The 20,709-nt window shown below is 39.1% G+C and overlaps 1 pseudogene; it reads right to left on the bottom strand.

The window, feature by feature from the left end:
• Positions 1 to 1,201: 1,201 nt before the first annotated feature.
• The window catches only part of LOC132365109 (protein Jumonji-like), a 36,889-nt pseudogene continuing 17,381 nt past the window's right edge, over positions 1,202 to 20,709 (bottom strand).

Genomic DNA, 20,709 nt, shown 5'->3' with positions numbered 1-20,709 from the left:
TTTGATGGTGGAGAAAGGGCTGCGAGGGAATCTTATAGTATCTCCATATTTAGATATGTCCAATGTTCTGAGGCTCTTAAGAAGAACAGATTATAAAAGTCATAAAATTTGAATTATCATAAAAAAAGTAATAAAATACTATTTCCACTATCTATTGACTGTGTCTGAAGAAGTTACTCTGCTCTGTGTAATGTGGGTGTGAGGCTGGATTCAGAGGGGAGCGTGTAAAAGGCTGGTGAGACATCTCCACAGAACCTGCCCAGCAAACTACATTCACCCATGGCAAGATTTTCAGAGAAGTTCCTTGGATGTGTAAGGAGGAAGAAAGGAAAATATATTGGAGCCAAGTTTGCTTCTCTATGCTTTGTTCTGGGTCCCCATTATTCAGCTGATACATGTCTTTTCCCAGTTTTCAAAACCCTGCGTGAGGGGAGAAGATAGATGGCAGGTCACCCAGAGGAACTGAAAAGCCACGAGCCAGTCAGTTTAAGCAGGAGAGTTGTGGGCATTTTATTTAGAGTGGGATTAGATGTATGCATGGTGGGAGGGGGTCTGTATCTGCCCCCTGCATGGAGTTTCCCAAAGTTGCACATTTTTTAAAACAGTTTTTTAAAACAAAAGTTGCACATCTTAAAAGGTTTAATGTCTTTAAGGAATTACTTCAATGGTACATTTGTGAAGGTCATGATGAAAAGATAAAACAGGAGGGAATGTGAAAGCAGGAGCCTGAGACCCTGGGAAAGGGTGACGCCTCTACCTGATTTACGTGTTTGCCCCCCAGCAACTGGTATCAGGCCTTGCTCTCCAGTCAGCCTGGCCCCCAGGTTTGCACCCTCTCAAGTTAGATGCCTGTTTTTACTCCTAGCAAGAACTACAACAAGGGATTAAAAGCAAAACACCAAAAAACCCAAATATCTACCTAAATAAGAATATTTGCTGCCATTTCCTATCTTGACTCAATTACTTAGCTCAGTTTTCTTGCCTATAAAATGGAGTTTTGACACCAACCTCACAGAGCATTATGAAAATTAAATAAGATTTAATTAAATAGTTTGTGTCTTAAGTTTGTGTCTTAAGTTTGGGTTCCCAGAAGAGACCTGAAACAGGGATTTGGATGCAAGTAGCTTATTTGGAAGGTGAAGGGAGTATTCAAAGAGGAGGGGAGTAAAGTCAGGAAAGAAAACGGCCGGTGAAAGGTGCATTAGCAAGCCAGCTGTCGCTGAGTGTTATTGGGGCTTTCTATATCTCCAATAATTCTGTGAAAAAAGAAAAGACAGTCAAACTGGCTGTATGACACTGTGTGAATCCTACAGAGATTCATGGCAGAGGAATTCGGTTTTTTAAATTGGTTGTCATGTGGGATACCAATGCTCAGGGGTTTGTCCCTTCATCTAGTTATAAACTATCTAAAACAAGTAGGGCAAAGAATATAAGCTAATATGTCAGTTCTGACTGAGTGATAGCACACCCTAGAGTTTTGTCTAGAAGGATTCTGAGGGTCCGTCCATGCCCAGAAACAAAACAAAACATAATGGATTATTAACATGAAGAGGGAGAACAGTACCCATGCTTTGTGTCTGCCACCCCTAACTCCGCTGTCATCCATACACTGGTTATTCATTTACCCAGGCCCCAAATCTCTTCATTATAATAACTTCCTTTACTGTGAGGACTTGAAAACAATAACCTAGATATCTTTTAAAACATTACAGCTAGGGACTTCCCTGGTGGTGCAGTGGTTAGGAGTCTGCCTGCCATTGCAGGGGACACTGGTTTGAGCCCTGGTCTGGGAAGATCCCACATGCCGCAGAGCAACTAAGCCTGTGCTCCGCAACTACTGAGCCTGCGCTCTAGAGCCCGCATGCCGCAACTACTGAAGCCCATGTGCCACAACTACTGAAGCCTACATGCCTAGAGCCCGTGCTCTGCAGCAAGAGAAGCCACTGCAATGAGAAGCCCACACACCGCAACAAAGAGTAGCCCCTGCTCGCCACAACTAGAGAAAGCCCATGTGCATCAACGAAGACCCAACGCAGCCAAAAATAAATAAATAAATAAATAAATAAATAAATAAATAAATAAATTTCAGCTAGAATGTTATGATTAGTTTATAATAAGAAAAATTAATTAGAACCACAGGATCACTTTTTTTAACCTGCAGATTGGCATATATTCAAAGCATGGATGAGCTTCTGGGGAAAGAGGTCCTCACGTATATTTTGGTGGGTAATAAACTGGAACATTTCAGAGTTTAAGTGTGCGTGCCCTTTGATTCACCAGTTCTAAGCATTTAACCCACAAATATACTCACATGAGCACACAAATATATGTTGAGGTATGCTCCTCACAAAAATGTTAGTAGTAGCAAAGATTGGAAGCAACCTAAATACTCATCGCTAGGGGGAGGCTCATAAATTACAGCACATTCAGACAATGGAACACTAAGCAACTATAAAGAGTAATGAAGATAGTCTATACAGTGATATATATGGAAAATCTTCAGGATAAGTTGTTTAAAAAGGTGCGAAATGATTTATTATGCTAGCATTTGTGTAAAAAAGAAGGAAATATATATACACACAAATGCACATGTGTATTTATTCACACAAATTATATAGTTAAATACAAAAACGTGTTAACAGAGGTGGTCTCTGGGAAAGAAAATTGAAGGACAGGGAAGTGTGAGTGGAATGGGTATTTATATTCTCCCTCTCATGTCTCTTCTGGCACTTTTTCAATTTTTTGAACTATGTTTAGGTACATTTTTAAATGAAGAAAATTAACTGTTTGCTAATTCTAACTGTTCCCTATCCTACTTTCTTTTCTTCATTAATCTTAATGAGAAAGGAAGGATAGAAGGAAAGAAGGGAGGGAGGGAGGGAGAGAGGGAGGAAGGAGGGAAGGGGGGAGGGAGGAAGGATCATTCCTATTCCCATCACTCAGGGGAAATCATCATTAATATTTTCGTGTATTGATATTACCATGTAGTCTTTTTTTCTCTGCATGAATATTTCTCTGCCTTTTTATAGTTAAAAAGTGGTATCATGTTGTACATATGCTTATATCTCCTACTTTTTTCACTTATATCACAGCTTATTGTGTCATTTAATATTCTTCTACAACATGATGTTTAATGCCTTATTGCACTCCGGAGCATAGATATAATATAAGTTATCCAATTAATGCTTTAATATTAGATATTTAGCCATGCAGTTGTTGTTGAGAGTTGAAAACATAAAGAGACTATAGTACTGAGACTGGTTTTTGTGTGTGGCTTGAGGTACTAGTTCCTTTCCCTTATTCATGGACAGTTAACATAGTTCTCTCTAATTTCTCACAACCTCAGGTATCTCCCTTAGCCAAAATCACACATGGAATATGTAATTATAAAGCAGCCTTTTACTACCAAAGAATAACTTAAAAAATGTGCATATTAAAACTATTTCACAAATTATTTGCTCATGATTATGACATTAATTGGAACTAAAAGAATGAGCATGCTTTAAAACCAAACTCGAGGGATTATTCTTTTAAACGATAAAATATGAGGCGATGTTCATTTTGTTTTACAGACTGTCTCATAGAGTAAATTTTTTCCAGAAATCAGAACATTTGCAGAGCAGAAATGCAGGGAAGAAGGGAGCATGTTTATCAAATAATGCAAAGAAAGTTATCAATGGTTTGTAGCTTATGAAAACAACATAACAAACTCTTGCATCTAACAAAGCCATTTCAACCATCTGTTCAAAAACCACAGTTTCATACAAGGGCAGGTTTATAAAGGTAAAAAGCTGAAAGGAAGCTCTTGGCTTAAATTCCCAGTTCCCCACAGTGTCTAAACCCTATGTGCTTGGAGGGATTCTGACACTCACAGCACCATCTCAGCAAGTGGACCTGAGCAGCTGCCCTTTTTTTTTTTGCAGTCTTGAGGATCTGGGAAGTGCTTCTGTAATGAGCAGAGTGGTGCCCTTGGGAATAACTTACTAAATATAAAATAGAAATCATTATTAAAATAAGACATTTTTTTAGAAACTTGGTATTATAATCAACATTTTCCTGTACACTAAATTTGACCCAACTGTTTATAAATCTTTTGATATGTATTTGGCACCTTAATCAAAAAATGTATATTATTCATTCATTCAACAAATATTTATTTGTGCTTGGTGCCAGCTACCCTTTTCAGTTCTGGGGATATGAGGATGAAAAGGGTCTTACATTCTCATGGTAGGGACTGTTATTTTTTTAATATAATAAATAAGCCAAAAAATAAACTATTTGCAACAAAAAGCAATAAGTTCTAGGAAGGAAACAAATATGGGCTGAGATTGAGAAAAACCAAGGGAAACCTCCCCTAGGTAAGCAGCCAGGGAGGAACTCTCTAAGGAAATGAAGCTTGAGCTGAGAGCATCCCCAGGAAGAGATGGAGCCAAGCTTGGGAGATGGGAGGAAGGGCATCCCTGGCAGAGGGACCAGCCTCCAAGGGCTATGAGTACAGATAAGACTTGGCGTGTCTGAAGAACTGAACCGAGACAAGCTCAGCAGAGCATCAAGAAGTAGGAGAAATGGAACAAGACGAGGCTGAAGAGATAGGGGTGGGGGACCCTCTTCCACAAGCCCTGTGGGCCAGATCAGAACCGGGATTTTTTTTCATAGCATGAGGCCAAGCACAATGTTCGTAACATGCTTTATTAAAGGTCCAGTTCCAGAAGTTAAATAAACTCAATATCAGCGAATTGTTTTACTTTAAGAATAAAGACATGATAAGGTTTATTTAATGACAACTCAGGAAGCAGATAGTGTCATGTAGCCAAATGCAACCAGAAAAAAATTGGTCAGGGCAGGGTGATTATATTTCTCAGTTTGCTCAGAAGGGTCCCAGTTTACACCTATATTCTCAGCATCTTTTTGGTGTAACACTTGTCCCAGAAGTGTTTTTATTAATAGTTGTGTCAAAACAAGCCAGAAAGGGTTGGGTAGACAGCCACTTTATACTACCAGCTTCTGCCACAGTCTCATTGAATAGCATATGAGACGCTTGTGCGATGTTTTCACTTCAACATATGGAAAATCTGAAAGAAACCAGCAATATCCCATTTTTCTTTTCCCAACTCTTTCCAGAAGCAATATTGCTAATACTTCCTTGCCATCATGCAGGGCCCTCCCTGATAAAATGAGGTACACTCAGTCATGAGCTGCTAGAGACAAATAACTACTTTTGGTTTCAGGTCGTGGTGAGAGAAATAGTCCATGGGGCTGACCCCGCCCGCCACTTGTTGTATCAGCTTGTGACATTCTCTGAAATGCACAAAGTCACCAAGCACCAGGTCAATGGAAAACATGTAGATTTATGGGTTAGGTAAATATATATATATGTCCAGGAAATAGAACACGACCCGTCCTACCATAGAGCTCACTGTGTAGCCTGAAGCTATGGTGGCTTTGCCATGTTTGAATGGTGTAAAGCCACAAATATTTATTTTATTGTTTGACAATGCCTTTTGATTTTTCAATAAACCCTTTCAAGAGCAATGATCTCAAGGAAATGAAAGTATGAGTTTAATGAAAACTTAAGCACAGAACTTCCACTTTTCAAGAAAGTTAATTATGAAAGCAAAACTTGCACAAAATGTATACATTATGACCCACAATGGGACCCACAGTGAAATCACTGACCTCTTGAAAATGAGGAGATACCAATCTTCTGAAAAACACCAGAGTCTACTTCAAAAGTTAATAGTTCACTTAAGAAGATTGGGATTGAATACGAGAGTTGAGCGGGTGCAGCCTCAGAAGGTATATTGGCACAACCCCTCTTGAATCATGTCTTTTGATGTAGCTCCAATGACCTTTTTCTATTTTAATTTTGTCCTGTTTTAATTCCAAGCTCCTTCATGTACATACACTTGTAAAGTGATAGCCAATAATGTTTTGACTCCATTAACATAAGAAGAACTTGCCAAACTATTAAATGATGCCAATTTTATATCTCTGTCATCTGGTGTCATAAAAAATCCAGTAAAGTATAGCAGCAGTTGAAGCCCTCCAAAAATTTTTTCTTGGCATCAGAGTAAAACGTCTAGGATTTTATTTTGTTGAAAGCAAAACACCTGAAATTATTGTGACTGCTATTGTAAATTCAGTTACAAAGTTCAACACCAAGGATTAAATTATTTGTTTTTGCAGCCACAATATGTTTACAAACTTTGGTGGTGTACAGAATTATGGGAAAAAACAATGCTCTTACTAAATTAAAGCTATGGAACAAAAATGTACTGGAAATGATTGCCATGCACATGATTCATAATTGTGTTCAAACAGGCTGTGATACTCTACTAATTGTAATAGAAGCTGTGTTATCAACATTTACAAATATTTTTATAAATATACAGATAAAGTAACTGAACTATATAATTTTCATGACAACACTGTTGTTGAAGCAAGAAAATACTTGGGTATGGCGGTGTATAAATTCACTTTTTGCTGTCCAATATTAATTAGATTTTAGAAACATTTGAATCTTTCAAGAACAAATATCTAACTCAACATAAGTGTCCTGTAATGTCATTGAACATTTTTTGTAAATATGTTATTTAAAGTTTGCTGCATTTTGTACAAAATCAGTTGGAAGTGTTTATTCGAAGTATTCAATAAGTGGAGTTCCCCAAAACTTCAGCTTTTACATTTTGGCAAATTGCAATTGTTGAAACTAAAGCTTGCAAACAGGAAGACATTGAAATTAAGCCATATAAAAACAAGGGAGGAATTGAACAAAATAAACAATGAGAGTTTAAGTGGTTTACAAGATTTAATTTTAAAATTCCAAAATTGTGCTTTTGACTATTTTGACTCATATGAAGAAATGTTTGATAAACCTTTTATTTTTAATTGCCTAAATTTGTATTCTGTACCACAATAGAATGAAATTGAAAGGCCTATATTTTTGCAGCATGTATATTTGTTGATATACACTCAAAAATATATATATATTTTTGATATACACCCAAAAAAATCATAATATAGAGAATTTTTTATGATATTTTTCTTCAAAAAGTATTTGTCAAACAAAGGTGAAAAATTGATAGTCCAAGAGGCAAAAAAGAGTACCTACGAAAATATTTGGATTTAAGTATTTATACATTTTAATGCAAAAAAATAAAATAAAATTCGAATCGAAACTCACTTTGCTCTGAGCTTATCAGGTATTATGCAGACCTTAAAATTTTTAATTTTTTAATTTAGATTATAACTATACAAAAAAAGGTGTTAACAATTCAAATTAATTAACTATAAAATGCAAATTTAAAGGTTTCAGGAAATTTTGTGAAAAATTAAAAATAAAAGGATCCTATGGAAAAAGAATATAGTCTTCAGGAAAAAAACACTTACGAAGTGTTATTAGAGACAGATTATATCTAAGAAACCTTTAATTTGTTACTAGGTACCAAAAATAATTATTCTTCTTATGTTACTTTTTATGTTCAAGTAATCATTGTAAAGTTTTTTTTTTAATTTTACTTTAATACATATGAACATGCTATTTTATTTTTGGAAGCAATTTTATTTTTGAGAATAGTTTTTGAATAGAACTACCTTATAAATTCAATAATTTGTCATTCAAAAATATTTTTAGAGCTATATTGCTTTAATTATTTTTGTTAATCTCTTTTATTCTTAAAAATGTCCCGGTCTGTATGATAAATTGTATAGTACTTAGTTAGCGCAGTGTCTCCTTGCAGGAATAAGCCTAAGCACAGGGACTGAAATTTCTGGATGCCCAAGCCAGCTGGGAGCCCCTCCAGGGACGTCAGGCCTCAGGAGCACAAATGCTCAGCTCCCATTTGCTCTCAGGCCTTCTGCATTTAAAACACCTCCCTCTGAAATCTTCCCTTGGTACTTGGCTCTATCTCAAGAGGAGCCTGAGAAATACCAACCTCTGTCTCTCCGAGGCTGGACTCTTAGTCTACAGTAGATGCAGGTCACACGCCCCCGAGTCCCTCTTTAATAAAGAGGAGGTGGTGGGCAGGTCTGCCTTTCCTGGGTCCAGTCTCCCGTGGAAAGTAAAGAGAGTGGGAGGAAGCATGCCAGTGAAAAACAGGCAAAAATCCCACAGAAACCCTACTTCAAGAACATTGGCAAGAAAGGCCAAATATAAGGAAAAAAAGTAACCATGGGAACTTGTTGCTGATCCTTGCTGAGAGTTCTGAGCTGAGTTTGAGAGTGATTAAGGGGACGTAAGGGAGCCAAAATTTCCCTCATAAGCCATTTGATTTACTCAGAGGTCCTGCTCTACTAATCACATAGGACTCCAGTGTTTTCTCAACTACAAAAAGGCAGAAAGTCTTCTTCACAGGGAGGAATGGTATGTCCTGCTCCACCCTGAAATAGCAGAGTTCAAGTTCTTAGCACTTTCCATTTCTCAAGGTTTCTATCTCTCAGGAAGTGGGAACTCTAGGTTAGATGAGTTATGATTCCTTTCAAGGAAAAAAAATTAGTTAAAGATAAATACTCAAGAAAGTTAGAATTTTTTAAAATAAATTCTATTTTAAAAGGAAAGAAAAAGTCAAATACACCCTTCATAATGTCACTCCTACAAAATTGTTCCTATTTCCTTTAGGATACAACTTCTGAAACACTCTTTTTCCAGGCTCTCCATGTTAATGGCCCAGCCAACTTCTCCATCTTTATGTTCTCCTAACTCTTAATCGTGGACTTTCGCTCTTGTCATCTCGTATCCTCACTGTCAAACACTCATGCCCTACCTCTCTTTGCCCAACTGGAAGCCCTGTTTCTGATGACTTTAATTCTATCTAAATGCTACCCTTCTTTCAAGTATCTACTCTAATCTCTCTTTCACCATAAAGCCTTCTCAGCCTACTCAGCTTACAGTGATTTTTCATTTTTACAAATCTACAGCACTTTTTAACAAGTCATTTCCCCTCTGGTCATCCTCGTTTCCTTACCCACAAATGAGTGACACCGTCTACTTCTTAGTGCAGTTAGTGAAGACTGAATAAGATGATACAGACACCTGTTTCTGGCCCCAGTATATAATTATTAATCGATGATTGCCACTGCATTGGAAAAGAGTGATATTATGGAGGAATAGATTGATATTGTGGAGAGAGTTTTTTGGTGCTGCCAGCATTGGGTTCCAACATCATTTAATCCCCTGAGTTTGTAAAATGGGAATAATAGTTCCTATTTCATAGACCTGTGATGAAGACCAAAGAAGAGAAGGTAGGTAAGGATCCCCCTGGCTCTAGTACACTCAGTTTGGTTGTTTTTTCACCTTATTTCCTCAGAGGTAATTCATTCATTCACTCATTCCCTAAACATGTATTGAGGGCTTGAGATGCAACTGTGAACCAAACATAAATTTTCTCCTCTCCCATGACCCGGCAATGGCGGTGCTGTGATGGGGACATTCAGGATGCCCATGGGAAGGGCACCTGATCCAGACTTGGGAGGTCAGGAAAGCTGGGAGCTGAGGGTAGCAGGGGCTATGGCAGTGATGCATCTCAGGTAGAGGCAAATTTTTATTATTTAATTTTTATAATAACAGTGTTTAACTTCTGAAAGTTTAACACTCAGGTTTCTTGAGCCTGTACAAGTCAGCCCAGCACACTGCTGCTTCTGTGGGAAAAAAAGGTCACCTTAGGTTTGATAGAACATCACAGAGTAATTCCCTGTGGCAGAAGCATGTTAAGAATGAATTTCAGGGGCTTCCCTGGTGGCGCAGTGGTTGAGAATCTGCCTGCCAATGCAGGGGACATGGGTTCGAGCCCTGGTCTGGGAAGATCCCACATGCCACAGAGCAACTGGGCCCGTGAGCCACAATTACTGAGCCTGCGCGTCTGGAGCCTGTGCTCCGCAACGGGAGAGGCCGCGATAATGAGAGGTCCGCACACCGCGATGAAGAGTGGCCCCCGCCTGCTGCAACTAGAGAAAGCCCTCGCACAGAAACGAAGACCCAACACAGCCATAAATAAAAAAAAAAAAAAAAAAAAAAGAATGAATTTCAATAAAGGAATATCGGTATTTAGCTGTCAGAGTAAGATCTGCCGACGTTATCCTGAATAAAGAGAAATAACCTAATTCTTGTCGATTACAATTCAAATCTTAACACCAAATAGTCTTAAAAAAAAAGAGAGAGAGGGGAGTCCTAATGTCCCTTTCAGCTTGAACATTCTAACAATTTAAGGGTCTGTGCTCCAACTACTGTGCGTGCACCTTGGATACGTTTCTTGTCCTCTCTGAGTCTTCATCTGTAAAATGGGGAGAATGAATGACTTGTGAGATGGTCACGAGGAAATAAAATACTCTCAGTGGTTTTTCAGAAACAACCCAATGTCCATCAGCAGATGAATGGTTAGACACATTGTGGTTTACTCTCTGATGGAAAACCATTCAGCAACAGAAAGGAACTAACTCTTAATATGTACAACGTGGATAAATCTCAAAATCATTGCCTGAGTTAAAGCAACTAGATAAAAAAGTGTACATACAGTATGAATCATTTTTATAAAATTCTAGAAAATGCAAATTAATATGGGAACCGAAAACAGATCAGTATTTGCTGGTGAGAGATGTAGAGAAAGAGTGAGAGGGTAGAATTACAAAGGAACCCAAGGAGACTTTCGGAGGTAAAGGAAATGTTTGTTATCTTGATTGTGGTGGTGGTTCCATGGGCATATACATGTGTCAAGACTTATTGAACTGTACACTTTAAATATATGCAACTTGTTGTTTGCCATTATACCTCAATAAGCTATTAAAAAACAGGAGAGGGCTTCCCTGGTGGTGCAGTGGTTGAGAATCTGCCTGCCAATGCAGGGGACATGGGTTCGAGCCCTGGTCTGGGAGGATCCCGCATGCCGCGGAGTAGCTGGGCCCGTGAGCCACAATTACTGGGCCTGCGCGTCTGGAGCCTGTGCTCCACAACAAGAGAGGCCACGATAGTGAGAGGCCCGCGCACCGCGATGAGGAGTGGCCCCCGCTCGCCGCAACTAGAGAAAGCCCTCGCACAGAAATGAAGACCCAACACAGCCAAAAATAAAAAATTAATTAATTAATTAATTAATTAATTTAAAAAAAAAACAGGAGAGACGAAGAAGCAGTGTTTTCTCCATGAATCTGAATTTATAATGAATCTTGTCATTCAAGAGGATGCCAATAGTTATGAATCAGTTTCATTAGCAATCCTTTCCCACTACAAAGGAAATGTAGTTTTCTAACAGTTTGTGCCCTTATCATGTCCCACGAGATCAATTCTCATGACAGAGGATCATAAGGATCCCATTTTAAATACTCAAGTTCTCACCAGAAGCTTGTAGTGTGCGTTCGTTGTTTCAAATTCGTGGCTAAAAATTCCCTTCTCATGACCCTGCCCACCTTTCACATGAGTTCAGGAATTACTTGTGCAATCTGCTGTTGGCCAAAGTCACAGACCTAGTTTCTGGGAAAGATTATATGACTAAAAGTTGAATGACAAAATTGGCTGGAGTCAGTCTTTCTAAAGATTCAAGCTGCTCAATTATTTACATATTTATATGCATACATTATAAAATGTTTTGTTGTTGAAGTAATACATTCATCTGGTATGTGTGAATACAAAAGGGTACATGATGAATAGCCTGGGTGCCGCGCTCGCCGTTTCTTGCCATTCCTGGCTATTGCCTGAGGGTAATCCATGCTAACAGATTTTTGTTGTGTTTCCAGATATAGAAAAAAACTACATATATGTATATTCTTCCCTCCCCCCAATTAAAATCCAGCAATTTGTGTTTTAACAGGCTGTCCGTATAACCCATTGTGCACAGAAGTTTGAGAAGCACTGACCTGACACAATCTTACCCCCTTGGGTTTTTAGTTAACAGAGGTGGATATCTTTGTCCAAAATTCCTGAGTCAGGAATTACAAAGCCTAGTTCTCAGCTGGAAATGGGGTGAGGGATGGGAGACAGGAAAAACCAAGGAGGGGAGCATGTAGACAACACTTCAATCCATCACCTGATTTCCTTTATTATTCATGCCTTATTTTTAACTACAAAATAAATAAATTCCCAATATATAAAATTTGTGAAATCCCATTACCCATAGGTAATCACATTACATATTTATGTATCACTGAGGGCAATGGGATTTTATTTAATATTTTTATATGTATAAATATGGTGTTTTTCTTTTCTCAACAGTAATTCTATTGTATGTCAATTTGTGTCTATATTTTTCTCACTAACAGTATATCTAAAGAATTTTTCCAATGAGGAGGAGGCAGTTGGTTGGCTAGTCCACTAGTTGGTGGGGAAGAGGGCATGGCAGGGTGTCACAAAGCTGCAGAGACTGATCTTGAATGCAGCCTGGGATGCGGGTTGGATCTGAGACTGTCTGAACAGGCAGGCAGCCCTGAGTGAACTGTATAGAATTTAGGGGCAGTTGCCTACCTGAAAGTCAGTGGGTGAGTTGGCCTGATACTAACATGTTCATCCTTATTTTATAGAACCCCAGTTGATGAGCCACAGGTTTTGGGGACTGGGGCCTGGCTCAGAAAGGGAGAAAGGTACCAACCTGGGCTTGAGGTTCAAAGTGGTACTAATTCCTGGAAAGGGTGGCTGTGTTGAGAGTAAGAGTGAGAAAGGGAGAGAACCCTTGATAACCACACTCCCTGGCACATCTATTAGGGATAAGGTTAGCCCTAGACTAGCTCCAGCCTGGGGATGCTGAAGGCTTGAATTAGAACAGTAGTGGTAGCAATGAAGAGGATGGGGTAGATTCAAGAATTAATCTTAAGTAATAACTGGTATGAGATGGTGACGGGTGAGGAAGGAAGGGAGGAGTATAAAGAAGTTTCCCAATCTTCTCTGCTAAGAATCAACTGGAAAGCCTGATAAAGACACTTCCCAGCCTCTTTTCTGAAGGTTCTGGCTTAACAAGTCTGGGGTGGGATCCAGGAATCTACATGTCATTCTTTTTTGTGTGTATATAGTTAGTATTTTTAATTTTTTTATTGAAGTACAGTTGATTTACAATATTGTGTTAGTTTCAGGTATACAGCAAAGTGATTCAGTTTATACATCATTCTTACTGGTAGGAAGACGACTTCTGGGTCCCTGGCTTGGGGTATTGGATAAGGGTAATGGCATTCACTGATTTCAGTTTTAGTTATGTTGAGTTTGGAACATGACAACAACAGTGACTAAATCTGTTGAGCATTTACTCTATACTGGTGCTTTACATGCACTATTTAATTTAATCTATACAACATCCGCATGAGGGAATTACTATGGCCATACTCATTTTGTAAATGAGTAAACTGAGTGGTAGGGACAATAAATAATTTTCCATTAATTACACAGCTAGTAAAGGGCAGATCTGGCTCTTAAACCCAGGCACACCTTACCCCAAAGTCTTTGTTCTTTCCAACAATGTTCTACTGTCTGCTGAGTGGACACGTAACCATGGGCAGTTAACACCTGAGTTGAATCACAGGTCAGGGCTGGAGATAATGATTTGAAATGAAAATTTGCTTTAGATTGCCCAGAGAGAGGCTGGAGAGAGAGAAGAGTATTTGGCCAGAGATGGAGCTGTGTTTCTATTTTGAAAGATGGGCAGTGGATGAAAAGGCCTTGGGGGTCAGAGGGATTCAAGGAGAACCAGGAGAGACAAACATTTTATAAACTAAGCAAGTTGAATTGCCAGACAGAGTAAATTTAAGAGCAGCAGAGAGCTCCAGGAAGATAAATTATCCATTGAATTTTGCAAAGGGGGTAAGTTTTGACCTTGCCCAGGAAGGTGCGGAGCTGGGGGAAGGCCAGCCTCCGCAGATTGAGGAGTAAAGAGATGAGGAGACAGAGATGGTGAGTGAAGGCTTGTTTTTCAGAGAAGCTCAGCCATGACAAAATAAACGGGAAAGATACCCACCGAAATGTTGTTCACTGCGCTCATCTTGAAGTAGAAGGATTCTAAGTCAGTTTTATTCCTGATTTCTTTTTCTTCTCTCAGGCTGAAAAATGCACTTTAGAAAGCATCGTTCTGGGGAAAGTGTAGGAAGCAGGTTTGCCTCCAGTAACCTGGGATGGACATAAGAAAAAGATAAACTGTGGTCTTACCTTCATGCAGGGGCAGATGAACCGTGGAAATGAAAAAGATACATTCAGTGTCTTAAAAAAAAATTTTTTTTTCAACTTCAACTTTAAAAAGTAAACAAGTATTGACAATAATAGGAAAATTATTTAAGAAGAAAATAAAGGCATTTTGGGACTCAAGAACAGGAAGGACAGAGTCATGGCTAGAAGGGCTGGTAGGAGAGGTTTCCAATTGCAGGTGCCTGTTCACAGGACAAGGGAAAGAGCCTGGTGGAGGGAGAATTGGTTGGATCAGGATGTCTCAGATGCAATAGGGCTGAGAAAACTGGGGCCTGGCAGAGAGAGGAAGCCAGACTACGGGAAACAAAAAATATCTCTTTGTCACCCTGTGGATAATCCCTCTAACGTTTTCAGCTTCTACTTCTAGTCTGGTTTCCATATATTTATGTAAAGCATTTTTGCTACAAAGTGGATCATCATTTTGTAACGTGATCTTTCTCACTTAGTATAGCCTTTTACATGACATTAAATGTTATTTTAAAATAATATTTTAGTACCTAATAATTCCTTATATCGATGTGACATTTTTAGGGCTAGTGAAACATTTTCAGATTACTTTCTAGAAAAATTATATCAATCTCTTTCCCAGCAGAAATAGATCAGTCCCGCTTCACCACACTCTCACAAGCTGTGATGTTATCAATTTTTTCCATCATTGTCTATTTGATAGGGAAAATAGGGTATATAGAGTTGTTTGTTTTAATGTGCATTTCCTTTATTACCTTCAAGGTTAGTTATTTTGGTGGCATTATTAATCATATATATTTCCACTCTGAAATATTCACGTCCTTTGTTCTTTTGTTTAATATGATAATCATGCTTTTATTAATTTGAAATAATTTTAAAAATATCAAACATATTAATATTTACCTGCCGTCTTGGTCACATGTTTTGTTTTTTAAAGATTTATTATTTATTTATTTAATTTATTTTTCACTGCATCGGGTCTTAGTTGCGGTGCACAGGTTCTTCGTTGTGGTGTGCGGGTTTTCTCTTCTCTAGTTGTGGCGTGCAGGTTCCAGGGTGCGTGACCTCCATAGTCTGCAGCACACAGGCTCTAGTTGAGGCACACGAGCTCAGTAGTTGTGGCACGAGGGCTTAGTTGCCCCGTGGCATGTGGGATCTTATTTCCCTGACCAGGGATCAAACCCTCGTCCCCTAAATTGTAAGGCAGATTCTTTACCACTGGACCAGGGAAGTCCCAGTCACATGTTTTTAATTTTAAAAAAGTTTAGAGGGAGAATAGCAAACCTCTAAATAGAATGTTGCAGATATTGAAAAGTGATAAATATTTGCAAATATTTATATACGTTCTCCTTCGTTGACTGTATGATTTAAGTGCCTGCAAGCATTATCATCATTATCATTATTATTTTTACTTCATGCTTCAATATTTACTCCAGGTATTCTTTTTCTTATTTTCCACTTGAGTTAAAGATTTCCAACTATGATTATTGGGTGGCATTTCACTGCCAGTGGATTTCTTCATGGAATGTGAAGGGTTGAGATGGGAACAGCAGATGGGCTGTGTTGCTCTTTTGTGAAACGTCTAATTTTTTCAATGAATTGAAATGAGAGGAAAGGCAGCATTTCATAGTGATTAAATGTGGCTGCAGGCTTTAGAGTCAGAAAGCCCTGATTACTAGCCAGGAATGTATCCATGGCCCATATTTCCTCACTGGGTTGTTGTTTCTTCCTCTGTAAAATGGGAATGCAGTCTTGGGGCGGGGGGTTGTGAGGTTACGTGAAGGATACACGCAAAGTGTTTAGTTCCAGGCCTGGCACATGGCAAAGTACCCCATAAATGGTGCCGTTCTCAGGTTCGTTGGATGCAATGCCATTGCAGAGATTATCTCCTCATGCTATGACGTGCTGTTTCAATGTGATTCGGCTTTTCAAGCATCTTTAGAAAATCTTTACAACCATGAGCCCTCTTAAGTTCTGTTCTGTGTAGACTTACCTTTGATCCTTTTATGGAACTGTGATAAAATATTACAAGAAGAAATAAGTCTGGGATACTCATAGCAATTGCTGATGGGTGGAGAAGCGCTTGTTCTTATGTAAAAACCCAACATTTAGATGTCTTATGGCACACTGTGAGTGCCTAAAATACAGCTATTATCACCAGATTCTGATTAGTGGCTTGACTTGAATTCTTTCCATGAATTAAAATGGTACTAGTTAGAGTTTAAAACAATATTTATTCTCCTCTTTCTCAACTTGTCAAATTTCTAAAGTAAAAGAGATTACTTCGTGGCCAGCTCACATCTAGAAAACAAAAATAGGAGGTAAAGTCCGGATCTTTGTGAAGAAACAAAAGTCATCTCTAAAGTGTACAGCAGTTCCTGGTGGTTCCCATACAAGTGCTGGCTATTCTCACCCTTTAATTCTCACCATTTATTCTCACCCTTTATTCTCACCTGTCATATCACCTCAACGGTCTTATCTCAGAGGCCTTCTGGACTGTTCAGTTCCTTGCCCATCGTTTTCTTTCACTTTCTCCTGGTTCCAATGTTTAACACATTCTTAACTGATTATTTGTGTTGCACATGCATCGTCTGTCCCCTTTCCTGGGATGGAAGTTCCGTGAGGACAGGGGCCAGGCCTCAGCATCCAGCTCGGGCCAGGCATGATGCAAGAACTCTGTGTATCTCTTCCAGACACACCTGTTGATTGAGACAACTTCACAGGTGAGCTAACAGTTCAAATCAGCCATCTCTGTACCTCTGTACTGACTCTCCTCTTTGCACGCTGGCTCCCTTTGTACTTGATGAGAACACGTATTTGAAATTTCTCCGGGCACGCTCAGCTCAGGCCCTTATCAGCTCTCCTTTAGTCTATGACTCTCTCTCTCATGGGGTTCCCGGTGGGTGGTAAATGGAAGCCCATGCAGTAATGTGGTTGAATCCTCGCTCCTTAGTCCACAGTAGAATTTGCTCAGAGTAAATGCAGAGCTAAACTAGGCTGCCTCCATGCCTTTGGTTAGTCAACAAAGATAAGGCTAAATGTAACAGCTCATTGACAAATTGAAATAAAAATGTAAGTGGCATCTTTGTGGTATTCACCAGGACCGGAGCCTAAGGATATTTGTCTCTCTCTGCACCTTTCCTTATCTCTCCTCTCTCACAGGACCTCCAGAGAAAGCCTTTGCTTCTAAACCAGCTCTTGTTCCCCACGACCTGTAAATAGGGTGTGTTTCCTTTATTCCACACCACTCAGCCTCAGGCCAGCACACCCGGCCTTTGGAGACCTTACCTGGGGCAAAACTCTCAAGAGCAGGGGTTTTCATTTTTCAGGTAACAAAACATTAGTTTTGTTCATGGTTACACAGAAACATGGTAACACATGGAAAACACAGAAAAATGCCAATCAGACAAGTATGAGCGCCGAAACCACTGCCTTCCCCTGGGGAAAAAATTAGCAACAACATTCTGGCATACCCCTCCAGGAGGTTTTATTTTTTTCTTCCTATGTACTTATTTATCTCTATAAGTATAGAAAGAACAATGATGCATTTTCTAAAGGAAACATCTTTTAGTCTGCCACAAAATTTACTTTTAAAAGAAGAGGCAAATTTTTTGTTTGAGCAGGAGAAGGATGGTTTGTTGGTTTAATTCATGGCTATAACCCTGCACTTAGAATAGTTCTTGGCTCAATAATTATTTATTTGAATGAATGAATGAAAGCAAATGACATCGTTCTGTTAAACAAGAAAGCTACTCTATATTGAGAATGTCTATTTGTCTATGTCTTTTCCTTTCCTTGTCCAATGTTTCCCTACATGCAACCCTTGGGCAATTCTTCCAAACAAATTATAGCCTCCCTTTTCAGGGAAGTCTTTAAAAAGTGCCTTGGAGTCTTTATGGTGGGCAAGTCCAGGGTCTTTAGCCAAAGTTTATGGGGTTTGATTGAAAAAGCTAAGTCAATGATGAGCCCAGATCTTTGTTTATTCAGAAACAAACAAAACCTTTGAGTATCTGGTCTAGTCAGAATATAAAGAAATAAAAAGCTGCCCATTTGAATTCTCAAATGCTTAGCGTTACAAGCTGCTTGAGTGTTGTCTCTTTTAAAGTGTGTGTGTGTGTGTGTGTGTGTGTGTGTGTGTGTGTGTGTGTAGTGGGGTGGGAGATGAGGAATGGGGGTGGAGAACAAAATGACATCACGGGTCTCCCGCCATTGTCTATATAGAATTTCCACCAAAAAAAAAAAAAAAAAGTTTCATCGGAATCTAATTGTGAGGAACAATCAGACAAACCGCAACTGAGGAGCATTCTGGCCCGAATTCTTAAAAAATGAGCCAGCGTGTATATGTGAACCCCTGAGAATTGCAGTAGAACTTAGAGATGACAGTTTTTTTCTATTGCCTCCTATTTCCATTGTCTAGATTATGAAAGTGAGCTAGCCAGGAAGTAGACTCTTTTGCTCTGGAAATTAAAGTAATTTAATATAGAAAATGGCCAAATCCCATTCATTACCTAATTAACAGGAACATCTTTCTCCTTGATTAAAATTTGTTGACCTCATTAGCTTAGAGCAGAAGCCAAGAGAATACAGCAGCTGTCCCTAGAACATGTATTCCTGAGATAATGAAATAAAAGCCAGAGATATACTACTGTGCAATTTATAGTTCTCTCTTTTTTACCCCTAATCACCTCGTCTCTCTCAGGCACTCATTACCTGAGATATGGGCATTTTGGACTTTTTCTCTATTCTCTTTGTCAGCTCCACTGTGCAAAGTAGTCCTAGCTATAGAGTGAAGGCGATTTTCATTTTGGGAAGATGTGAGATGTAGTTTTCTCACAAGGCAAAGGAGGCACCCACTAGTTCTAAGATACATTTACTGTCAAAAGTCTAAGGTGGAGAAAAGAGCAGGAGGCGCTCTTCCTTTTAAGCCCCTCATCCTACCATTGCCTTTGGAAGGTTAAAAATCTGCCGTTCCGGGCTTCCCTGGTGGCGCAGTGGTTGAGAGTCTGCCTGCCAATGCAGGGGACACGGGTTCGAGCCCTGGTCTGGGAAGATCCCACATGCCGCGGAGCAGCTGGGCCCGTGAGCCACAATTACTGAGCCTGCGCGTCTGGAGCCTGTGCTCCGCAACAAGAGAGGCCGCGAGAGTGAGAGGCCCGCGCACCGCGATGAAGAGTGGCCCCCGCTTGCCGCAACTAGAGAAAGCCCTCGCACAGAAACGAAGACCCAACACAGCCATAATTAATTAATTAATTAATTAAAAAAAAAAATCTGCCGTTCCATTTTAACACACAGAAATATAACCAAGGAAGAGAGTTAAGTTCATCACAGGGTTTAGTTGGCTGCATTGGATTTAGATTACTTTTACTAGTTAATTAATTCAACATGTATTCACTGAATTCCTATGATATTTGGGAACTCTGGTAGATACAGATATAAGAGAGTGGAGGTCACTGACAGGGGTGGACAGTCATTATGAAGCTAGTATGTAATTATCTAATTATCTACTTGATTAGAATTGAGAAGAGGGTTAAATGAGAGAGGTACGTGGTGCTGTGAGAGCGTATGACAGAGGGTCGAACTCCATCTGGGGAAATGCAGAAACACCTCCCTGAAGAAGCAGTATTGACCTGGGATTTGGCATAGGAGTGGGAGTTGACCTGAAGAAGGTGGTCAAGGGAGAGTATTCCCTAAGAGAAGGCCAAAGTGATGGGGCACAGAGTGCTTTGGGACATATGTCAAGTTGAGTAAGCAGAGGTCAAATGGATCTAAGACCTTGCAGGTGGGTTCAACTTTTTGATTTTAATCCTGACAGCAATGGGATGCCACTGAATGGTTTACACTGGTGAGTGACACTGCAGGATAGTGAGCCAGTCAGAAATTATCTTTGTGCATAAAGCTTTGTATGCCAATCAGCTCACTTCATCAAAATATTTTCCGTAGTGGAAAATTATTTAAGTCAGAGAATGTAAAGTGGGGAGGCGGGGGGGGGGGGGGGTGGGGGTTTGGCTGGTTTTTTTACATTTTATTATAGAAAATTTTACATAAGTAAAAAAATGAAGAGAATAGCAAAATGGATCCCTATATAGCCATTTCCCAGCTTCAACAAAGATCAATATATAATCAATCACTTTTCATCCATACTCCCAGGCAGGCACATCCAACCTCCAATGGATAATTTTGAAGCAAATTCTAAACATCATTATTTCATCTGTTAATATTTAAATATGTATTTCTAGAATATAAAAATGCTTTTTGTTTTTTACCTTAACTTCAATAGAGTAATTGCATCTAATAATAATAATAATTCTTTAATATGGCTAAATGTCCATATAGAGTGGTTTAAATATATTTAAAGCTTTGGATACACATTATTAAACTGCTTTTGGGAACGTCTAAACAAATTTATATTTTCACCAACCATGTTTGAGACGGTTCGTTGCACTTTTATCAAAATTGTGTATTAGTTTTCTTTCCTTCACGAATTTAATAAATGAAAAATGTTATTGATATTTGAATTAGCATTTCTTTTATCAGTGGGGTTGAACATTTTTTCATAAGCTTATGAATTATTTATATTTCCTCATTAGCGCACTGTC

The sequence above is a fragment of the Balaenoptera ricei genome, chromosome 4, assembly GCF_028023285.1.
Source record: "Balaenoptera ricei isolate mBalRic1 chromosome 4, mBalRic1.hap2, whole genome shotgun sequence".
Lineage (NCBI taxonomy): Eukaryota > Metazoa > Chordata > Mammalia > Artiodactyla > Balaenopteridae > Balaenoptera > Balaenoptera ricei.
The sequence above is the reverse complement of the archived record's forward strand: the minus strand, read 5'-3'. Positions and strand labels throughout refer to the sequence as shown.